Source organism: Wyeomyia smithii, chromosome 2 (genome assembly GCF_029784165.1).
Source record: "Wyeomyia smithii strain HCP4-BCI-WySm-NY-G18 chromosome 2, ASM2978416v1, whole genome shotgun sequence".
Classification (NCBI taxonomy): domain Eukaryota; kingdom Metazoa; phylum Arthropoda; class Insecta; order Diptera; family Culicidae; genus Wyeomyia; species Wyeomyia smithii.
In genome coordinates, this window is record NC_073695.1 from 184,150,714 (window position 1) to 184,172,677 (window position 21,964).

At 40.7% G+C, this 21,964-nt stretch overlaps 1 protein-coding gene across 7 annotated transcripts in view; it reads left to right on the forward strand.

Annotated features, from left to right (window-relative positions):
* LOC129725953 (carboxypeptidase N subunit 2-like) overlaps window positions 1–21,964 on the forward strand; it is a 279,622-nt gene that overhangs the window by 66,299 nt on the left and 191,359 nt on the right. For 3 of the 7 annotated variants that reach the window (XM_055682415.1, XM_055682413.1, XM_055682416.1), the window contains one exon: window positions 15,543–15,600. The exons of the other annotated variants lie outside the window; for them this stretch is intronic. The gene's annotated coding sequence lies outside the window, so the exon portion shown is untranslated. The remainder of the gene's footprint in view (window positions 1–15,542; window positions 15,601–21,964) is intronic. 7 annotated transcript variants of the gene reach the window in all.

Here is a 21,964-nt window from a genome sequence, read left to right on the forward strand (position 1 = left end):
TGGTATGCGTAATAATGGGATAGCTGTCAATTCGTTTTATTTTGGTCATTAATATTACATTCGTCATTTTGTCTCTTTCCATTTCATATGTCCATCTCGCAAATGTGCTGAAAAAAAATTTACCTGACACTTTACCACGTGGAACGAGAACCAAATCAAACTAGTTTTGACACATACGTGTGAATGTGTTGGTAACTTCCTACAGTACACTCTGCTTTTTTCGGGTGTCGTCAGGGACAGAAAAAGTGTAGTCAGAGACAGAAAAAGGGTAGTCCGAAAAGTCAAATAAAACATTTTCGGTGTCAAAAGTGTCGTTTGAGTGTAGCTACACCGCGAAAACGAAAACGACATGAGTAAAATATAAATCCTTGCTGTACAACCAATTGAAATTGATTTACAGACTATCATAATTAATATACATAACTTAATATTTCTTTGTTTATTCGTTTGTTTGTTACCATATGTATATTCTACGATATCTAGTGATGGACTTATCTACAATATATTTTACATTTACAGACCAGTGGGAAAAATACTTTCCATAAAATTCCAGTAAAACTTAGCAGCAAGAAAATAATGTTTGTTGCACACCGATGAAATACCACACTTGGAGAACTGCTACGAAAACCTTAACTTGTACTCATTTGGAGTCTTCGGAGAATAAGATTATCTAATGCGGTAATTTTGCGTACCCTCTATGCACCACTTCCGCAAAAGCTTTCAATTCATCCGATAACACCACCAAAACCCCTTAAACTTTCTTTCGTCACCTTTTTTGGATCAATAACCAAATTGCTATTAATGCTTATTTTCGGAAAACTTTCGTCGTTCGTGCCAGTCCCAAGACCCAAATATCGATTTAAAAACTTGACAACCAATTTGCGCAGCCCGAATTTCCCTTTTGCCGAAATTCTCAATCCTTTAGCTTTTAACTTTTCCCATTTCGATCGGAAAGGCTCGCTTCAATTAAATTACCGTTCGGTACCGTCGCTTCTATCCCCTTCGTCTGCTTCCCGTAAGTGATGGAAATCAATAACGGCTCGGTTGTTCGCTGTGTCATCTTTCTGCTATCGGCAATCCGCTTGATTTATGCAACAATAGACGCGACGGGTCTTCGTTTAAAGTATTCAACCTTCCGAAGATTGTGCTCTGAATACGCTCCAGAAGTGAAACCACGAGTTCGAGCTGGAAAATAGCGAAGTGACAACACAACAGCACACCTTCTTGAGAGGTGAAACTTTTTACTTTGCGACGCTCTGCTGTCGTCGTCGGTCGTCTTCGCCATCAGAATCAACATTCCGAAACGTCGTTTTCTCGTTAAACTACTACACACCTACACTTTCGTACAGAGCCTGACTGGCTCTATTCCAGACTGGCGCTATTTGGCGATGTCGGTGGTTTAGCAGGATACAGTGAAGCGAAGAACCGGAATCGTTTAAACTTGACAAGTAACTACGCGACAACTACGCGACAACTCGACATTCGAATCAACTGTGGAAACGGCTTTTAGGTGCCGAGAATCGAACAGCTCTGGCTAGAAATTATCTTCAGGTCTTTAAAGCAGAAGAAGACCGGTGGATGGCAATCCTTTACGCCACAACCGGCGAGGCGAGGCAACGGGGCTCTAAAGAATGATGGAGCAAAATTTAATTTACTGAATTCAGAAAAGTCATCCATGCAGAACATTGTAAGTATGTAGCTTCGGATGGGTGGCTGGGGGGACGAATGCCGACTTTTCAATCCGCACAGTCTGAACCATTCGGAAACGTGTCGCAACACTGCGTGACTTAGCCGGTGGAAAACAAATAGGTGTATTTCGGGATTCACTTTCGGTCGACTGTAGCTGGAATGTTGGGTGGGATGAACGAACGTTTAAGATGAAAATAAGGTTGTTATTATAATTCGGAAAGAATGATTGAATTTACTTTTTTAATATATCCACCATCAGATGTAATTTTCCATTTATTATAAGCAGCATTACTGCCTTTCCGTTGACCGTTCCACATATTTGGTCATCCGGACCGGATATACCGCGCTCAATAAACTCAATTTCTGCTCGATTTCCGAAATCGATTTTGCGGTTTCATTTTTCGATCATTTAATTTCTCATCAGAGACCAATCAAAGTGCTGCCCGATGATTGGCTGCTGCGAAATAAAACAAAAAGCGGCTTGCTTTCAGGGCAAATGAGGGCAAACAGCATCCATTTGCTGTTTGGCAATACAGCCATGGAAAAAGTTGGTGTGGTGACGCAACGATGGGAGCACACTTTTCCCGACATTCTCGCAAGGCTAAGAAAAGAAATCATCAGTCTTTCCCTTACCGTAACAGAGGGAGAAAATTGGACTCATTCCCGTTTCGCTTGGTTGCCGGATTGATGACAATGACGGCGATTGATGGGGTAGGTGTTAAGGTTGCCTTTGGCGGGAACAAAAAGCGAAGCCGAGGAGATCTCTGGACGTTGGTGTAACATTTCTATTATTAGTGTGTTATTAATTTCAGTCCCGAGAGCGTCGACAATGAGTAAACCTTGTTTCACGTCAAGTTTCTGTGTCAACTGCTGGCATGGGGTTGAGCAGGACTGTGTAATATCGTTTATCGGCTATGAAGGCAGCTGAAGAGGTCCACCGTTGAGTTGGCAAATGCGACAACAGAGAGCAGTGATTAATGACAGGGTGAATGAGACGTCTTTAGTCATTTGGTATTTGTAATTATATGACGTTTGTTCCTAGTGTTGTTCCATTCAAGCAACGTTGAGTGATTGGCATTTTTCTGGGGGGAATAATTTTCGCATCTCCACTATTCAATAGTGGGTTTTTACCTGCAAGACGAAATGCAAAAAAAAACAGAAAAATAAATAAATTTCAAACGGTTCTTGTTAACAGTTAATAAGATTTTGGTGTTGTTGGTTTACAAATTCAATTAAGTTGATCATTATAGCACTTAAAACTCACATTTCATTTTAATAGGAACGATAAAAATAAAATATTACAGCTATTCTTATACCACGTTTTTTGTCAGTGTATTAAAGAAACTTTAAAGTTAAATAACTCTGAGTATATTAACGGTGGCCCTCTATTAACCCCTGAAATACTCCCAAAAAAGAACCAGTCACCCTCTAATTTGTGACAATTTGAAAAATCTGACTGAGGACACCAACTCAAGCATTCAAACCTTTTTTTTATATAGAAAACTTTATTCATCAGTCATATTTATGGATAGGCCCTCTTAAAACAGCTGTCGTGAGTCTACATGAAGAATTGATATCATAAAATTACCTATTTATCAAAAAGGAACAGCTAGGCAAAGTTTCGGCGAAATCGGAAGTGATCGCTCAGCATCGATATGCGAAGTAGCGTGGACTGCCTCTGTAGTTCATATACATTCATTACCAACGAAAAAACTAGAAGGTTGTATTTGACACAGTGAGCAAGAGGGTAGAAAACTAAAATTACCACGTCCTTAATTGATACTTGCTAATGTCATTGGTTTCAATTTCATTACTGCTAGTCAACGCAAGTATTTTTTCAACAGGTGCAAAAAGAATTCCTTGCTCCTGAGAACGCTTTCGGCAGTCACGAACGTACTTCGCACGCATGTACTTCGACATTTGAGAATAAAGTTGTATATTCACCAGTTTTTGGAATAAAAAATAAACTATCCGTTTCACGCGCTTTTAAGGTGAAACGGGATTGTGGTCTTTTCCTATACAATTTTTAGGTTAGAGTTTTTTCTACTTTTGTAGTTTGAGCGTAAAAAAATCGGCTTCCACTGAATAAACAGCACTCATATTGCTACTTCAGGCATGCAACAGTTGTGAAAACAATTAATAAAAGTTTCATGTAGGGTAACGGGGGTATTTTGGCCCACATGCATATTTTGGCCCACCCGGTAACATTTTACGCATTTTATCTGATAAACTCAATTAATATTAGAAAATTATGCATGCAACATTGAATAACACACCTAAGAATCATACTACACTATAATTTTCGGCGAAAAACTGGCTCTAGGTAGTGTTATTTTGGAATTAGTTCATACATATTCGAAGTCATGGCTGAGTCAACCCAAAGACAAGAGGAAGTGGTAATATACAAGTCAACGTCCGGAAGCTATTGCAACAAATATGTATGCTTTTGAAACAATTCGTTGTTTTAGTAACATCAATAAAATGTCATAGAAACAGTTTGTATACTCTAACATGTTGGAAAAAGTTGAAAAAGTGGTTATACGCATGGCCGAAATATGTTTGCCTCTTTCTGCAGCGAACATATTTTGGCCATGCCAAGTTTTGACATCTCTTTGTTTACCGTTCGGCCGTTTCACGTGAACAAAGAAGCAGCTTGTGACAATTTACAAGTAATTACTTCTAATTTATCACATTTAACGATATGAAATTGGATGAGAATGTCTGTTAAACCGCTATAAGCCAAATCATTTCAGTTTTAGATGCCTAAAATTTAAAAAAATTTACAGCAGAAGGATGTTCTGGATGATAAATCAAGAGAAAATTGGATTGCAAAATTCGAGTTAATCGCGACCACGTCCCGTTTCACCTTAACTTTAAATGAGCTGTAAAACGCGCGCTCACTTTTTATACCAAAAACATTATCCGTTTTAGGTCAAAATTTGCAGCGTTTTTTTTTATTGAGAATGAAGGTTGGAAAAAAATTAAAGTTGAGATAAAGATGAAGAAGAAAAAGGAAATTTACAACACTTTTTTCCCCTTCATATGCATTTATAAAGAGAAAAATCATTAACTTTTCAATTGTAGATTTGTTTGTCTTGAGAAGGACAGTTTCCGCATTGGAGAAATAACCCCCAATCATTAAACAAAAACCGAATTTCGTTTCAGTTAGTAGTTAATAAGCACAATTCCTGCTGCCTTCCTAGCAGCCGCCATTTTCCCGTCTATTCTGCAGTAGAAAACTGTCTTCTGCCGCACAAGAAACAAAGCGAAAAACAAATCGCCTTTCGCTTTTGTTCCAGAAGCTAGATTAACAAAAAACGCGCGCCGCATGTCTATACTGCTTTTATGTATAAAAAAAATCTTCAAACTATGTTCCCCCACCAACATTGCAAATGAAATCTGACGCTCCCTCTTTTTTCTTACCAGAAGCAGGTCTTAAATATCTTCCGAGAGATGATGGATACGAAGTGCATACAACTAACGGTTGACAACTAAAAATTTGGAAAAATTTTCTACAGTTACCAAAAAGACGAAAGAACTTAGAGAAAAACTGATTTATTCCTCATGAAGATACATTCATTGTGAACTAACAAAAAATGTTGAACATTTGAGAAAGGTCCGTTACTGGCCTTTCGATGAAGTTTTCTTATGATGCTGAAACAAGAGCGTTGTACGGTCTTCAAGTCCGCATCGAAAATGCATCTCTTGATTCTACCGATCAACTGTTCGCAATTCGTTGATCTCCAGTTATTTTTGCACCGAAGGAACTTAAAATCCCAAAGAAATCATCGATTGGACGTCACTGAAATGTATTCGTTGGGTTGCGTATTTGGAGTACAAATGGAGTTGTTCAGAAGCGTTTGTGTTATTTTTTTTTTTGACGTACTGTGATGATATTTTCTCTAGCCAAAACACATACTTTCCATCTGTATGGTGTTTTGGAGGAAATGGAATCAAAATGTTGTTGAAACATTCGTTTTGGTATATATTTTGATTGAAAGCCAAACCACTAGGATTGAATCATGATTTGACAAAAAGAAAAAAGTCTTTTTCCGGTCACTACTCTGGCCGGTCTTCCACTACCCTCCTGGCGGATTATAGTTCAGGTTTGCAGGAAACCATACACAATGAAAACCAGAGGATTTTTGCTTTCAAAATAGTTTACCATGAAATTTTTTGCCAAAATTGTTGTGCAGTTCATAGCGAACTGTACAATGCACTTTCGGAATGCTCCTTGTTTGGACGCCATTTTGAACCAAAATAAGCATGCATAAACAAAACAAAAAATACTGGCATAAAGTCGAAAGATAGAGCTTTCATATACATGCTTTCATTTCTCTCTGAGTGTGTTCGTTGTGGAGTAAAAGAGCCCCAAAAAATTCCAGATTTTTAGTTGTCACCCGTTATACAGCTTTTGCAAGCTCCGTCATTCTCGCTTTTACGTTTACGAAGGTGGTCATTTTCATTGCCTTACAGAAAAGAACGACCAGCTTTGCAAACGTGGAAGCGAGAATAGCGAAACTTACTTTTTTTTATTAGACGAAGCGAATATTCGCTGTTTTTGGTACGAATTTTATTTGCACAAAATAAAATCCGTACCAAAAATAGCAAATGTTGTTTCTTGTAATATCTGCTTAAGCAGACGTTTTTTTCTGAGATTCTCTCGATTTTCATAATTAAAAGCAAAGCAGGTTAAACCTGCTGAATATATATATATTTTCTTCGAATTCGTCGAAATGGAAGATTTCTCCCGAAGCATCAAAAACACAATTAATTATTTTTCCCCATAAACCAAGAGTTTCTTTTCTCAAACCCACCAATAATAATGTTATTAAGATGAACGGTGCAATCTTAAATTGGTCTGACCAAGTTAAATATTTAGGGCTAATTTATAATAAAAATTTTACCTTCAAGGAGCACATTGAGAATATCCAAACAAAGTGCAATAAATATATAAAATGTTTGTATCCTCTTATCAACAGCAATTCTAGACTTTGTCTCAAGAATAAACTGTTAATTCACAAATAAATATTTAGACCAGCAATGTTATATGCAGTTCCCATCTGGACAAGTTGTTGTGCAACCAGGAAGAAGACACTTCAAAGGATTCAGAATAAACTTTTGAAAATGATTTTGAAGCGTCCTCCCTGGTTTAGCACGAACGAGCTACATAAGCTCACTAATGTAGAAACATTAGAAAATATGTCAAGCCAAATTATCAACAAATTCCGACAAAAATCGTTGCAATCCTCAATTCAAAAAAAAATAAGATAGGTGTAAGATTAGATTGAGGTTTAATTTTAAATTCCTTTTTTTCTTGACAAGTAGGTTTACAATTTTTTTACAATTATATTCACTTAACTGCGGAAGATATTACAATCTTTCAATGAAAGAAAGCTTAAAATATATGTAATAGTGTTGATATGTCACCGTTTGTGGCAGAACACACAATTTAAATTCTGAATAAATATTAGTAAATAATTAATTCATTACAAAACATCCCCCTCTATTACAGAAAGTATGTGTAGAAGTAGCTCGAACTTTGGTTTTGGCCGATGCAATAAAGCACAAAAGTTTTTCCTGAGCAAATGCGGTGATTTTTTTCATTTAAACATACAAACGCTTCATTATGTACAGTAGAGTGGGACAAAAAATAAATTCCAGCTCCCATGCACTTTTCGTGTACCTTATGGGTCCTATAACAACCGATCAGATCGATCGGTGGAACTATATTTTTGTGCCCGATTTTCAAAGTTTCCGTACGATTTTATATGGGAAAATCCACTTTTTCAAAACTTATTCTCTAAAGATGTCTAGTTGGCTCCAAAAAAGATATCGATACACGATATCTGTAGGAAATTTTATTAGGAACATCTCTTCTGAAGACCGTAAGGCGCTATAATGCTTGTAAAAAAAGTTATTCAATCCAAACTGATTGAATGTCTGGCGAACGGCTCACCATTGAATTTTACTAGCAATACTGCTGCAGAATTTCCCAGAAAAATTTCCTACGAATATCATGTAATGATATATTTAGCCAACTGGACATCTCTAGAGAATAAGTTTTGAAAAAGTGGATTTTCCCATATAAAACCGCATGGAAACTTGAAAAATCGGGCGCAAAAATATAGTTCCACCGATCGATTCGAAAAGTAACACGGTTTCTAGGACCCATAAGGAACACGAAAAAAGTATGGGAGCGAATAAATAACACCATCGCTTTTTTTCCCATATAACCGTATCCCAGTATAATGTACAGTTCTTTCTAAAAGTATCCCACATCCTACGCACATTCCAAAAAAGCGATGCTGTAACCTTACCAGCGTACAGATCTGTCTTCGGTGTGAAGCAGTTGTTTATGTTTAGTCTATTGTTTGGATCGTTTTTTTCTCTCACGTGTGAAGAGGTGAGTCCATATTTGAATTAGCGCAAAAACTTGCATCTGTTGCTACAACATATATCGTAAGCAAATAATGAGTTACGCAAAAGAGTTTTTGGAAATACTGTCATTTCATAACTAGTCATCAAAAGTTCTATCGACGGAATGGTTAACTGTATCTATTCGAAATATTTTTAGTTTTTTTTTTTCCTCTGTATGCCTGAAGGGCACTGGGTACTGAAATGCCACTGCGACATTCTTGCTGATTGTCTTTTGTGGCGGGCCCCGATTGCTGTGCACAGGTTACGGATTGTTCGTACTCATTGATGGAGTAGAACTGTTTTGTTGTAAACCTGTACCCCAACTAGGTACAACATAGTTGATGAAACTAATGACCTGCTTGGGATTGGAGCTCCATGCTTGGTATGGAGTTAAAAGGTAACTTCCTAAGAAGTTGTACCTAGAGGAAGCAAGAGCTTCGCAAGAGCAAAGCAAATGCTCTGAACTCTCTGGTTCAGATTTGCAGAATCGGCAGGTGTCGTTCAACACTACGCCGATTTTCTTTAAATGATAAAAAGCGGGACAGTGTCGGGTGAGGAGTCCCGTGATTATCCGTAGGTCACTACGATTTAGACTAAGTAGCTTTCTGGCGGTTCCAGGGTTCGGATAGATAAACTGTTTGCCTTGTTTACAACCCTGTGCCTGTTGCCATTGGGATACTATATCTAGCCTTTCCCAAGTTAATAGTTCGCTTTTGATAGCGGAAATGGACGTACCCAGAAACGGCTCGGGACCAATAAACCGCTGAGCTGATCCCTGTCTTGCTAGGTAGTCAGCGTGTTCATTACCCTCGACTCCGCAGTGTCCGGGCACCCAAAACAGAAAAACTGAATTCTGTCGGGAAAGTTCCCGTAGAGTTTCAATGCATTCCCAAACAAGTTTGGAAGCGCATTTGACGGACTTAAGTGCTAGTAGTGCTGCTTGACTGTCCGAGAATATACCGATTTTCGCATGTCTGTAGTTGCGTTGCAGACATATTTTTGCGCAGATATATATGGCATATACCTCTGCTTGAAAAACGGTGGGCCATTTTCCCAGGGAAAACGTTTCCCTGATACCGGGTCCGTATATACCAGATCCCGTTAGGGATCCCATTTTCGAGCCGTCCGTATAAAAATTGACGATGCCAGGTGGAAGATTAGGCCCTCCATTGTTCCACATAGAGCGGTTTGTTTCAATCACTCTATATGGAATATCCATGTTGGACCTAACGTCCATCCAGTCGGAGACTGTGGTTAATAGCGGAGTTAGTTTGAACTCCCTAAGTATGCGAAGGTGGCCGATTTGGTCCCCTTCAAGTATGGTTTTCCTCCTTTGCAACCTTAGAGCGCCAAGCTCTGCTTCCTTTTTCACATGAAGATGTAGAGGTAGTAGGCAAAGCATAGCTTCCATGGCTGCAGTTGGAGTTGTTCGCATAGCGCTGGTAACCGAAAGACATGCAAGTCTTTGAACTTTTTTGAGTTTGGCTTGCGCAGTCACTTCGTTCACCTTAGGCCACCACACTAGGGCAGCATAGGTGATTCTTGGTCGGGCAATGGTCTTGTAAGACCAGAGTGCCAAGTCTGGTTTCAGTCCCCAGGTCTTACCGAAGAGAGTTCTGCAGGCCCAGATCGCTGAGATCGCTTTCTTAGCGGCATGATCCAGTTGTGCAGACCAGTTCAGTTTCTTGTCCAGAATAATTCCGAGATATTTGACTTCATTGCTGAAGCCCAGTCTAACTCCACTCAGTATTGGAGGAGTGATGGAGATCGTCCTTCGTCTGCCGAATGGAATTAGGACTGTTTTTAAGGGGTTTATGTTAAGACCCTCCTGTAAACACCATGACATGGTGGTATTCAGAGCCGCTTGCATTCGGCTCGACAGAGTTGCGTCATCTTTACCTCTGACGATGAGGACGATGTCATCGGCGTATCCAATGACCTCGTAACCAAGCTGTGAAAGCTTGTTGAGAAGTGCGTCGACAACTAGTGACCATAACAAGGGCGAGAGAACTCCTCCTTGCGGACACCCCTTGATCACTGACATTGTTACAGACGAATCTCCCAAGGTTGCTGTGATCACTCTGCTAGAGAGCATTGCGTGTATCCAGTTCCTTGAAGTTTGGTCGATTTCCTTATGAGAAAGAGCCGTATCGATTGATGCAAAGGACGTGTTATCGAAGGCCCCTTCAATATCAAGAAAGGCACATAGCGCCGTCTCCTGATAACTTAGGGACTTTTCAATCAACGTCACTAAGCTGTGAAGAGCAGTTTCTGTTGACTTGCCGCTTTGATAGGCATGTTGGTTCCTGTTCAGCGGGGAGTCTTTAAGAAACTCATCACGGATATATTTATCCATTATTTTCTCCATCAACTTGAGAAGCGATGAAGTCAGACTTATGGGTCTGAAAGTTTTAGGTAGGGTTTTGTCCTTTCTTCCAACTTTGGGGATAAACACTACCTTCACCTTCAGCCAGTTATCCGGAATATGGCCCAGGATAAAGCTGGCTCTGAAGAGGTTGATGAGTTCGGCATGATAACTGCGGCCGACTTTTGTAGAAAGATGGGTAGTATGCCGTCTGGACCAGGAGACTTCATAGGGTCGAATGAGCTTAGAGCCCAACCTATTGAAGCTTCCGTGAACAGTCGACGGGCCAGCAGGATGGACTCCCGAGACGCCATATGTCTCGAATTGTCCTGCCGCGACCCATCACTATTCAGTTCTTCGGTCTCTGTCGATCCAGGAAAGTGGGTGTTTATAAGAACCTCCAGCGTTTCCTTGGTAGTGACAGTGAGGCATCCATCCTCTTTCCTCACCTGTCCTAAACCGTTAGTATGGTCTTTGGACATCGCCTTTTGGAGCCGCATAGCTTCCGGCAGAGTTTGGATTCTTTCACAGAAACTAACTCTGGATTTCCGTTTAGCCTTGCGTAGCTCGGCGTTGTATTTGGTGAGGGACGCCCTGTAGTCGTCCCAGTTAGACGTGACTTTTGCCCTGTTGAACAACCGCCTAGTTTCCCGACGAAGGTCACTAAGTTGATCATTCCACCAGGGTACGTCACGGCATACTGACCGCTGTGTTAGTGGACAGTTAGCGTCGAAAGCATCCATGATTCTGTTTTGTAGATCATTTGCTGCCGAATTCAGGTCAACAGAATTTCGAATGTTGCTGTAACTGAAAGTTCGTGAATCGATCAGGCGTTCCTTAAAGGATTCCCAATCTGTATTCTTAGGATTTCTGAACAGCTCTCTTTTCAGAGGGTTAGCCTCTATATTAAAAACGATGTGTCTGTGGTCCGACAAACTAGTTTCATCGGAGACATGCCAATTTTTAATCCTTTCAGAAATAGAGGCGCTACACATAGTGAGATCAAGGACCTCCTGTCTAATAGCGTTGATAAACGTGGGGTTATTCCCTACATTACATACATTGACATCGTTAGAAGTAAGGTATTCAAGTAGGTACTCACCCCTGGTGTTGGTGTCCGAGCTGCCCCAGATCGTGTGGTGAGCGTTGGCATCGCAGCCGATCAGAAACGGCTTGTTGATGGCCTTGCAGTACCGCACGAGCGCAGCAACTTCGGGTGGCGGTATATCACCTTGGTCGCCCGGGAAGTAGGCCGACGCGACAACCATTTCCTGCTTTCCTCTGGTTGTCGGTACTTCAACCGTGACGGCAACGACGTCGCGTTGGATAAATTCTGTAATAGGTAAAAATTTTAATTCTCTATTTAGCAGAATTGCAGTCCTTGGTTTGGACTGCGTGTCACAGTAGATTAACCTACCGTTAGGAGCGTTAAGTCCGAGAACTTTGGATTCGTTGATCCACGGCTCCTGGATGAAAGCAGCCGCTAGCTGCTCTTTGGCGAATCTCCTGCAAAGAACACCCGAGGCGCCTTTTGCGTGATGGAGATTCGCTTGCTCGCAGCGAAGGCTGCTCACTTTGCAGAGAAGTTGCCGTCTTTGTCCGGATCGGAAGATGATCCTGGTATTGGCTGACGGCTGCCAACAGCGGTTTGGCTGGTTGATGGAAGTTGCTCTTCCTCACTGTTCGGCTTCGGTTGCAGCAGTCGATTGGCAACAGAAGGTCGTCGCGCACACTGTGGCGGTTTTTGACTCCGGGGGGTGCGACTTTTCGGTGGTTGATGCTTCACACTCTTGCGAGTCTTCGGCGGAACCGTCCGAGCAGCCGCGGGGTTGCGTTTTTTGGGTGGTGACAGGGCACTCACGGGGGAGCATCCTGCGTACCTTCCCAATCGCAGGGTTGCGTTTGGGTGGTTGTGGGGCACTCCCGGAGGAGTTTCCCACGCGAACCTTTAGCCCATTCGCAGGATCGTTTTGCCTGGGTGGTGGCAGAGTACTCCCGGAGGAGTTACCCGCACGTACCTTCCCTGACATTGCGACGGAGTTTTTTTTTTAGTTACATACGTTCATTCTTTATTTAAATTCAAATTCAAAACCTTTACTGATTTTTTGTTGTGGCTTTTTTGATATGCAAGGTTACTCTAGAAACTTATGTTTTATCATGTTTTTACCAAAAATACTTTTTAAACAGCCCTCCAAGCTGGTCTCGAGTTACGATGCTGGCCTAACAAACAGTCGTCGTAGGTTCGACTCTCAGCTCGGGAGAGACTGTTAGTGTCAGTAGGATCGTAGCGCCAGCCTCGTAATTGTCCTGTACATTAAACAGTTGGCTTGTGTATAAATATACAGAAGGTCGAATTTCGAATTGAAGTTTAGTTTTTTTTTGTTTAAACTTGTACATTATCTTCTACATGGTGATGAAACAATATATATAGCACCATTTTGCATAAGCTGTTTTCAAAAATTACTCTTTAGTGCTTGTCAGAACATGATTAAACTTCGAAAGCCGTGCGGAAGTAAATTATAACTGATAAAAGTATTGTACTAAAAACCTTTTTTTTCAGTCCAACAATTCTGGTTTGTCGATAACTTCATCAAAGAACTATTCTTTTTTTATATTCGGCCGTCAGTTTTATTATATTTGAGCTAAAGATTGTTAGCTTTGCAAAAACATTACAGGCGGTTAAATTTGTGTAAGCCATATTGCAGTGTTATGTTTGCGTTTGATACGAACCTACCGCAAGATCAATAATTTCCGGAAATATACTATAGTTTCAGGCACACATTCAAGAGCCGTCTTTCTGAAATAAATTTAATTTAGTATAGTAATTTAGTAAAAATGCATTTGTGTACAAAATTCTATCGATTTTATTGTCAAGAGTAAGAACCTACAAACAAATTTTTGATCGTATATGAACCTTTTTCTCATGTCTCAATAAATCCAACTTAAATAATTCGTGAACGTGCATACATATATTGAATATTGAATGCCATTTATACATGCGTCTAAATTGCATTGGGCTGAAAAAGTTGAAAAAAGAGAATATTTGTTTTTGACTTCTTGAGGATTCTTCTTCCAGAGACCTTAGACTATTTAAATACAGAACAACTAGAGAGTTAGCACGACGATTCTAGTGACTCCAAATAAGAGCCTCTTGTCGATATATGAGCATACTACAAACCACTTCTGAACTCGCTTAGGACTCTTATCCAGATCTTATTGCTTACCCCATTGTTTATTCTATTCGTTTACTAAATTCCTCACATTCTCAAAATTACTCAGCTAGGCGAACTAATGAAACCATAAAAGGCACCCGTGCCGTGCTGCACGATCTAGTGCGAAGAAACAAAATTTCACGACTGCTCATTCTCTCCTGCTTCACTAAAATCGAAGCTACTCAAGTACGCTTCCGAAATAGTTTTCTATTTGATTTAGCTGGAAACTTAGATTTCTGATTTCCAACCCTAGGAACGAAAATAGCTTCCACTGGGCGCTGTATTCCCCTACCCTAGCACCACCACAAATTGCACACCCATGCATTGTTGGCATTGCTGCGCACGCTCACGTACTTCCGTCGATCCACTTAGTTGCAGTGAAAAGTGAATGTAAATATTATAGCAAAACTTAACTCTATTTCCGGATGGCAACTCTCTACTCAACAACTTCCTTGCATTCCTCCGGAGCATGCGACGACGCCGGCGGTGGAGCTGCCACTCGCCAGTCAGTCGGTCGGTGCACCAATAAGCATCGGGATGATGATGGTATGGATGGTTGGTTCCATACAAGTCCTTGCCGACAACCCCGGCGGCGACGTCGACGACGACAATGACGACAAGCCAGTCTTGCAGTAGTTTCTCACATCAGCCAAGACAGACACATATCAAGCAAGGTAATGCCCTCTTCCTTCGCACTGCATCCCTGCTTTCGGCAGGGGGAGGTGAGAGGAACGGCAATTCACCTTTGCCCTGCTCAACAAGCAGCTCCTTTTGGAAGGAGTGAGCCGATTGCACCATCTATTTGTTGCTACGAAAGACGACGACATAGTCGGTGTACTCGAAGACGATGGTTTCTATTTGCACTTGAACCCATATGTGCAAAGTGCGGTGCAGCAAAATTGATACTTTTGGGGTTTCCCAGCCGTATTTCTCCAACCATTCATTTCGCTGTGGGAAAAGAACTGAGCTTGCATAAAGCCCTACACGCTTATGACTGCGAAGCTACTTTACGCTCAATCTTTTCCTCACTTGCACACACACAGTTTTATGTATTTGTTTTTCGTTATGATTTTCGCATCTCAACAGTTTACTGCCTCGGATGCGTGTAACAAGCTCAATTCGTTTCAGAAGATCATGGTGCAATTGTCCAGTTCCCCTTCCTGGGTGTTACTTGAAGGGTATCTAATGTAAGCTTCTGTTAGCAAAACAAATGTAATCCTTCAATATTAGCTTATTTTTGCGAATTAGGACCAAAATCTCGGGAACGAGTTGTTTTCTTTGGCATAACATAGACTACAATTTAGGTTCATTATTTTATTAATGTTTACTCAGAGATTTTTCTCTGATGAACGGCATTTCACATATATATTTTTGGATAGCTAGCTAATCAGAGTATTCGTTCCCGTTATCGAAATTGTCGATATTTATCAAAAGTTTGAAATCCGTTCCTTCGACTGATGAAAATAATGGACTTTCGATTTATCCTCTACTTACTGTTCCAATGCATGTTATGAGAAACAAAACTTATGATAAACCTTTCCGACCGAGCCCACACAATTGTGTAGGTAAAAAATGAGGGATAATAAAATCTAAATCGAAGCAATTGCTTAAACACTTGCTTGCTCCGGTTTTCTATTTTTCGTAGCAGCTGCGATGTTGGCACTAGCGTTGTGAGCAATAAAACAATGAATAGGACGTTTAGAAAGCGAGAGGAAAGGTTTTGTTTAAGTCACATTTTACCTATGCAATGGGCCCGGTCGGAAAGGGATAAACCCTTTAAATTTAAAGTATTTCTCACATGACACGTTATCACAAAAAACGCAACTAATTCATTCTTATCTTTCCTTTCCTTGCAGGTATCAACGAAAAAGTGACGATTCTTGCAACCCCGCTGAGATTTCATATTTTCATAAGGTATTAATTGAATCATCTACCAATTCGATCGGCGCTTGGCATCAACGCAATTGGTGCTAATAGACCAATTGCCGCCTTTCAGCTCGTCATCATATTTCAATTTCAATATTTGCCGCGTGTTTTTGATGGCCGCAACACAAACCACCCGTGGCGTCGCTACAGCATCTCCAACCATTCTAAAAAAGTTTCACTTCAACTGCTTTCACTTTAAAACACTGCTCTGTTTTCCCAAGCTCCGGCTTTATCGCACAGGCTGTCAAAATCACATTAATCAAATCTAATATCTTAATATATATGCTTTCCATTCATCGGCGCAGTGGCGGCACGGGCAGGCGGTGGGATGCGGGCATCGGGCCACAGCTAAAAAACTCATAACAACCACTAAGTTGATGGCTGTCTAGGGAATTCGCCCTCGCTCTTGACACGTCCCCCAACCCGCGGTCTTCCGGCTTTTGCTTACATTTGGCCCAACACATATGGTTTTGAGTGGCGGGTAGTTGGGAAGTTGGTGAGAAGAAAAGGCTGGAAAATTCCGGTACCAATAACCTGCGGACGGAGAGCGATGGTTTCACGAAAACAACGGAAGCAACTTTCTGGAAGGGTAACGAGCAATACGCGACCACAAGATCTCCCACTCATGATAGGTGGCTCTCTCTCAGTAACACTCATCTGGTTTTGATAATCCACATTACATATTTTGGGGCATAACAGCACAAGCAGGGTCGGATCGAAGGCAAAAAAGCACTGCTAGTTGATGGAGCTATCGAGGAACTATTAAGATAAATTTATCATTCTCCATCGCTGGACTAACATCATTCAATCAATTTTGTTGACCGCTATTTTAGTGGCACTTTGGGAAGACTGTCAAGTAAACTTTTGATATTGAGTAAATTTGTTAGTGTGATGGATTTTATGCTTATGTGTTGATAGAATAGTATTCCGTACTAATTTCTTACTTCTTACTTCTCACTTGTTACTTGTTACTTGTTACTTGTTACTTGTTACTTGTTACTTGTTACTTGTTACTTGTTACTTGTTACTTGTTACTTGTTACTTGTTACTTGTTACTTGTTACTTGTTACTTGTTACTTGTTACTTGTTACTTGTTACTTGTTACTTGTTACTTGTAACTCGTTACTTGTTACTTGTTACTTGTTACTTGTTACTTGTTACTTGTTACTTGTTACTTGTTACTTATTACTTGTTACTTGTTACTTGTTACTTGTTACTTGTTACTTGTTACTTCTTACTTCTTACTTCTTACTTCTTACTTCTTACTTGTTACTTGTTACTTGTTACTTGTTACTTGTTACTTGTTACTTGTTACTTGTTACTTGTTACTTGTTACTTGTTACTTGTTACTTCTTACTTCTTACTTCTTACTTCTTACTTCTTACTTCTTACTTCTTACTTCTTACTTCTTACTTCTTACTTCTTACTTCTTACTTCTTACTTCTTACTTCTTACTTGTTACTTGTTACTTGTTACTTGTTACTTGTTACTTCTTACTTTTTACTTCTTACTTCTTCTTACTTCTTCTTACTTCTTACTTCTTACTTCTTACTTCTTCTTCTTACTTTTTACTTCTTACTTCTTACTTCTTACTTCTTACTTCTTACTTCTTACTTCTTACTTCTTACTTCTTACTTCTTACTTCTTACTTCTTACTTGTTACTTGTTACTTGTTACTTGTTACCTCTTACTTCTTACTTCTTACTTCTTACTTCTTACTTCTTACTTCTTACTTTTTACTTCTTACTTCTTACTTCTTACTTCTTACTTGTTATTTCTTACTTCTTACTTCTTACTTCTTACTTCTTACTTCTTACTTCTTACTTCTTACTTCTTACTTCTTACTTCTTACTTCTTACTTCTTACTTCTTACTTCTTACTTCTTACTTCTTACTTCCTACTTCTTACTTCTTACATCTTACTTCTTACTTCTTACTTCTTACTTCTTACTTCTTACTTCTTACTTCTTACTTCTTACTTCTTACTTCTTACTTCTTACTTCTTACTTCTTACTTCTTACTTCTTACTTCTTACTTCTTACTTCTTACTTCTTACTTCTTACTTCTTACTTCTTACTTCTTACTTCTTACTTCTTACTTCTTACTTCTTACTTCTTACTTCTTACTTCTTACTTCTTACTTCTAACTTCTTACTTCTTACTTCTAACTTCTTACTTCTAACTTCTTACTTCTTACTTCTTACTTCTTACTTCTTACTTCTTACTTCTTACTTCTTACTTCTTACTTCTTACTTCTTACTTCTTACTTCTTACTTCTTACTTCTTACTTCTTACTTCTTACTTCTTACTTCTTACTTCTTACTGCTTACTTCTTACTTCTTACTTCTTACTTCTTACTTCTTACTTCTTATTTCTTACTTCTTACTTCTTACTTCTTACTTCTTACTTCTTACTTCTTACTTCTTACTTCTTACTTCTTACTTCTTACTTCTTACTTCTTACTTCTTACTTCTTACTTCTTACTTCTTACTTCTTACTTCTTACTTCTTACTTCTTACTTCTTACTTCTTACTTCTTACTTCTTACTTCTTACTTCTTACTTCTTACTTCTTACTTCTTACTTCTTACTTCTTACTTCTTACTTCTTACTTCTTACTTCTTACTTCTTACTTCTTACTTCTTACTTCTTACTTCTTACTTCTTACTTCTTACTTCTTACTTCTTACTTCTTACTTCTTACTTCTTACTTCTTACTTCTTACTTCTTACTTCTTACTTCTTACTTCTTACTTCTTACTTCTTACTTCTTACTTCTTACTTCTTACTTCTTACTTCTTACTTCTTACTTCTTACTTCTTACTTCTTACTTCTTATTTCTTACTTCTTACGGGAAAATTTCAATTGAGTCTTTGAAGACTTAAAAAATAATAATCTTTCATTTTTTCCACTTTGAGCTCTAGGACAAAACCTGTGTTTACCACTGTTACCTTCTACGTGCAATCCAAGCTTAGTGATCGAACATAATGATATATTTGAAACGCTTGGTTGCTCTGGAAGTTTTGGGACACGTATCATTTTCTCATTGTTACTGTGTTCCCATTGAATTATAGATGCCCAGCTTCGTTTGTCTTATGCTGTCGTTCTACAGTCACCTCGTACACCAGCAGATCATGCATCTTCTTCCACCGTGCACATCCAATGAATGCGAGGCCTGCAACGGAGGCGACGGTCTCTTACTGGTTCACCACTGATAATAGTTTTGGCTACTCTCTCGTCAGGCATTCGGGCTACATGTTCAGTCCACGCTGTATTACCTTCACTTTATCAGCATGTTTGTATACCGGGTACAACTCGTGAATCATGCGCCTGCACCAAACTCCATCAAAATCTTTAAGCTCGTCGATTAGCTTCCGTCAGCGTCCATGCTTCATGTCCGCAAAGGGCCACCGAGAGGATCAGCGTTCTGTACGCGGCTATTTTTGCGCGAGTTTGTAAACCACGGAACCTCAGCGGGTTATGTAGGCTGTAGAAGGCCCTGTTCGCAGCTGCAATCCGTCGTTTCACGGTTGATATCGGTTGTCATCTGTCGCAAGAGTACCAAGATAAACGAATTCAACAATCACTACAAATCGTTCCCCATCAATCTATACTTCAGCACCGACACTCCCGGAACTCCCACGCTCTTTATGAGCCACCACGTGCTTTGTTTTGGCAGAATTTATGATGAGTCCCTCTCATCGAATACTTCTTAAAAGGCCTGCAAGCCTCCTTCACGACCTTACGGTCAATACCGATGATGTCAATGTCGTCTGCACAACCAAAAAGCTGTGAGATTTCGTGGTCCCCGTGGTTCTGTGGTTAGCGATGTCGGCCGGCTAGCTTTCTCACACGGTGGTGATATCGGGTTCGATTCCCGATCAGATCGAGGATCTTTTCGAGCAGGAAATTTTCTCGACTCAGCACTGGGGCACGGTGTATCGTTGTACTTATCCTAGACATGCAAAATTTGCCAAAAAAACAATATCGATAACGAATTCTCTCAACCAATCTAGTTGATCGAGACCGCTTTTAGCCCCAAGGCTAAGCGTGCGATATTGATATTGTTTGCAGATCCCCTGCCACACCATCAGCTTCCGAGCGAACTTACCAACAAACCGACCTTGCCGCGCGGAACCGATTTTCACATATTAATTTGGTCAAGATTTTAACATACAGCATCCTAGCGCGGCGTTTTGCAACGAGATTCTGCTTGAGGGTTCTGTTGACAGATTTATTGAACAGTGCTGTAGGGTGCCGAGAACTTCCAAGTCTAATCACGCAGAGTGATCCCAGAGTTCGTCTGAACTGCTCTGCAGACTTTCAATCGTAATTGCTTGTAAATCGTACCACTTCTGCGATTGCTGTGATCAGCGCGATCCAGCGTGAGAGTTTGATTGAATCGTTCCAGCGCGCTGTTTACAGTTGATTTGGGGAATTTAAGACACTTCGCAATTTTTACATCTGACGACGTCGTATTTTCAACGTGAGAGTGCAAAATTTTCTTGCATCTTTCACGTTCCATCGTCGAAAACTTCTAATCCACTGACTCGAATTTGATGAAACTTTCACCACTATGTAAACAAACCATCCTCATCACTGCTATGTCATTGGTTTCTCGTAACCGCCACTAGAGGCGCCACAGGAAACAGAAAGCGGCGACCAAATATTAAGTGGATCGATCTCTAATTTCGTTGTTCGTGGTTAGGAGAAGTTTTCAGTGTGCTACCTGGCCATTCCTAAGACATGGCCTGCACAACATAATTCCGCTAACTTGATCGGTCCATGGCTGCCCGCCTCCAATCTCGCGGGCACTCCGTACTTGCCAGATCATGCTCCACCTGATCTAACCACCTTGCTCTTTGTGCTCTTCTTCGTCTCGTACCAACCGGATGCGAGGTGGGAACCAATTTTGCCGGGTAATTGTTCTCGCCACGTGCCCTGCCCAACGTATCCGTCCAGATTTATGCACTTTCTGAATGCTGGGTTCACCTTAGAGTTGCGCGAGCTTTAGGTTCATTCTCTGTCTCCACACTCCGTTCTCCTGCAAACCGCCAAAGATGGTTCTTAGCATCCGTCGTTCGAAAGCTCTGAGCGCTTGCAGGTCCTCTTAAAGCATTGTCCACGTCTCATGCCCGTAGACAACAACCGGTCTAATAAGCGTTTTGTACAAGGTGCACTTTGCGTGGGAACTTAAATGTACCGACTGTAATTTTGTGGAGCCCATAGTAGCCACGACTCCCGCTGATGATTCGCCTGCTAATCTCACGGCTGGTATCGTTGTTCTCAGTTACCATTGAGCCAAGGTACACGAACTCGTCGACTACCTCAAACTCATCACCGTCGATTATCACAACACTACCTAGGCGTGCCCTGTCGCACTCAGTACCACCCGCTAGCATGTACCTCGTTTTAGACGTATTTAACTTTAGTCCAATCTTGTCTGCTTCACATTTGAGTCTGGTGTACTGATCTGTCACCGCCTCAAATGTTCTGCCGACAGTGTCCACGTTATCCGCAAAGCAGATTATTTGACCGGATTGAACAAATATCGTGCCCTGCGTATCTATTTCCACTCGCCCACAACACCTTCTAGAGCAATGTTGAACAGCAGGCATCACCTTGTGAAGTTCCCTGCGAGATCCGAACAGGTCGGATAGACCACCCGAAATCCACACACAATACTGAACATCCTCCATCTTAGCCTTTTTAAGTCTGGTAAGCTTCCCGGGAACGTCGTTTTCGTCGAGTATTCTCCATTGCTCTTCACGATTAATCGTGTCGGCTTTGAAGTCGATGAAGAGATGATGCATAGGGACTCTGTATTCGCGGCATTTTTGGTGGATTTGCCGCAGAGTAAAGAGCTGGTCCGTCGTGGACCGATCCTCCATGAAGCCGGCCTGGTAACTTCCCACGAATCTGTTAGTTGGTGGTGACAGACGCTGGAAAATTATTTGGGATATCACTTTGTAGGCGGCATTCAGGATAGTGATAGCTCGGTAGTTTTCACAATCTAGCTTGTCGCCTTTCTTGTAGATTGGGCAAATAACCACATCCTTCCACTCCTCCGGTAGGCATTCCGTTTCCCAAATCTTAGCAATCAGCCGATGCAGACAACTGGCTAACTTGCCCGAACCCATCTTGAGAAGCTCCGCTCAGATATCTTCCTTTCCAGCTGGCTTGTTGTTCTTAAGCCATCAGATAGCATCAATAACTTCGCTTATCGATGGGGGTGGCACGTCTCCGTTGCTTGCTGCACCGTCAAAGACTCCTGCGTCGCTGTTCTGGTCGCCTGCCTGCCAATCACTTCAAATCGTTCCCCATCTATCTCCACCTCAGCACCAACACCACGGGGACT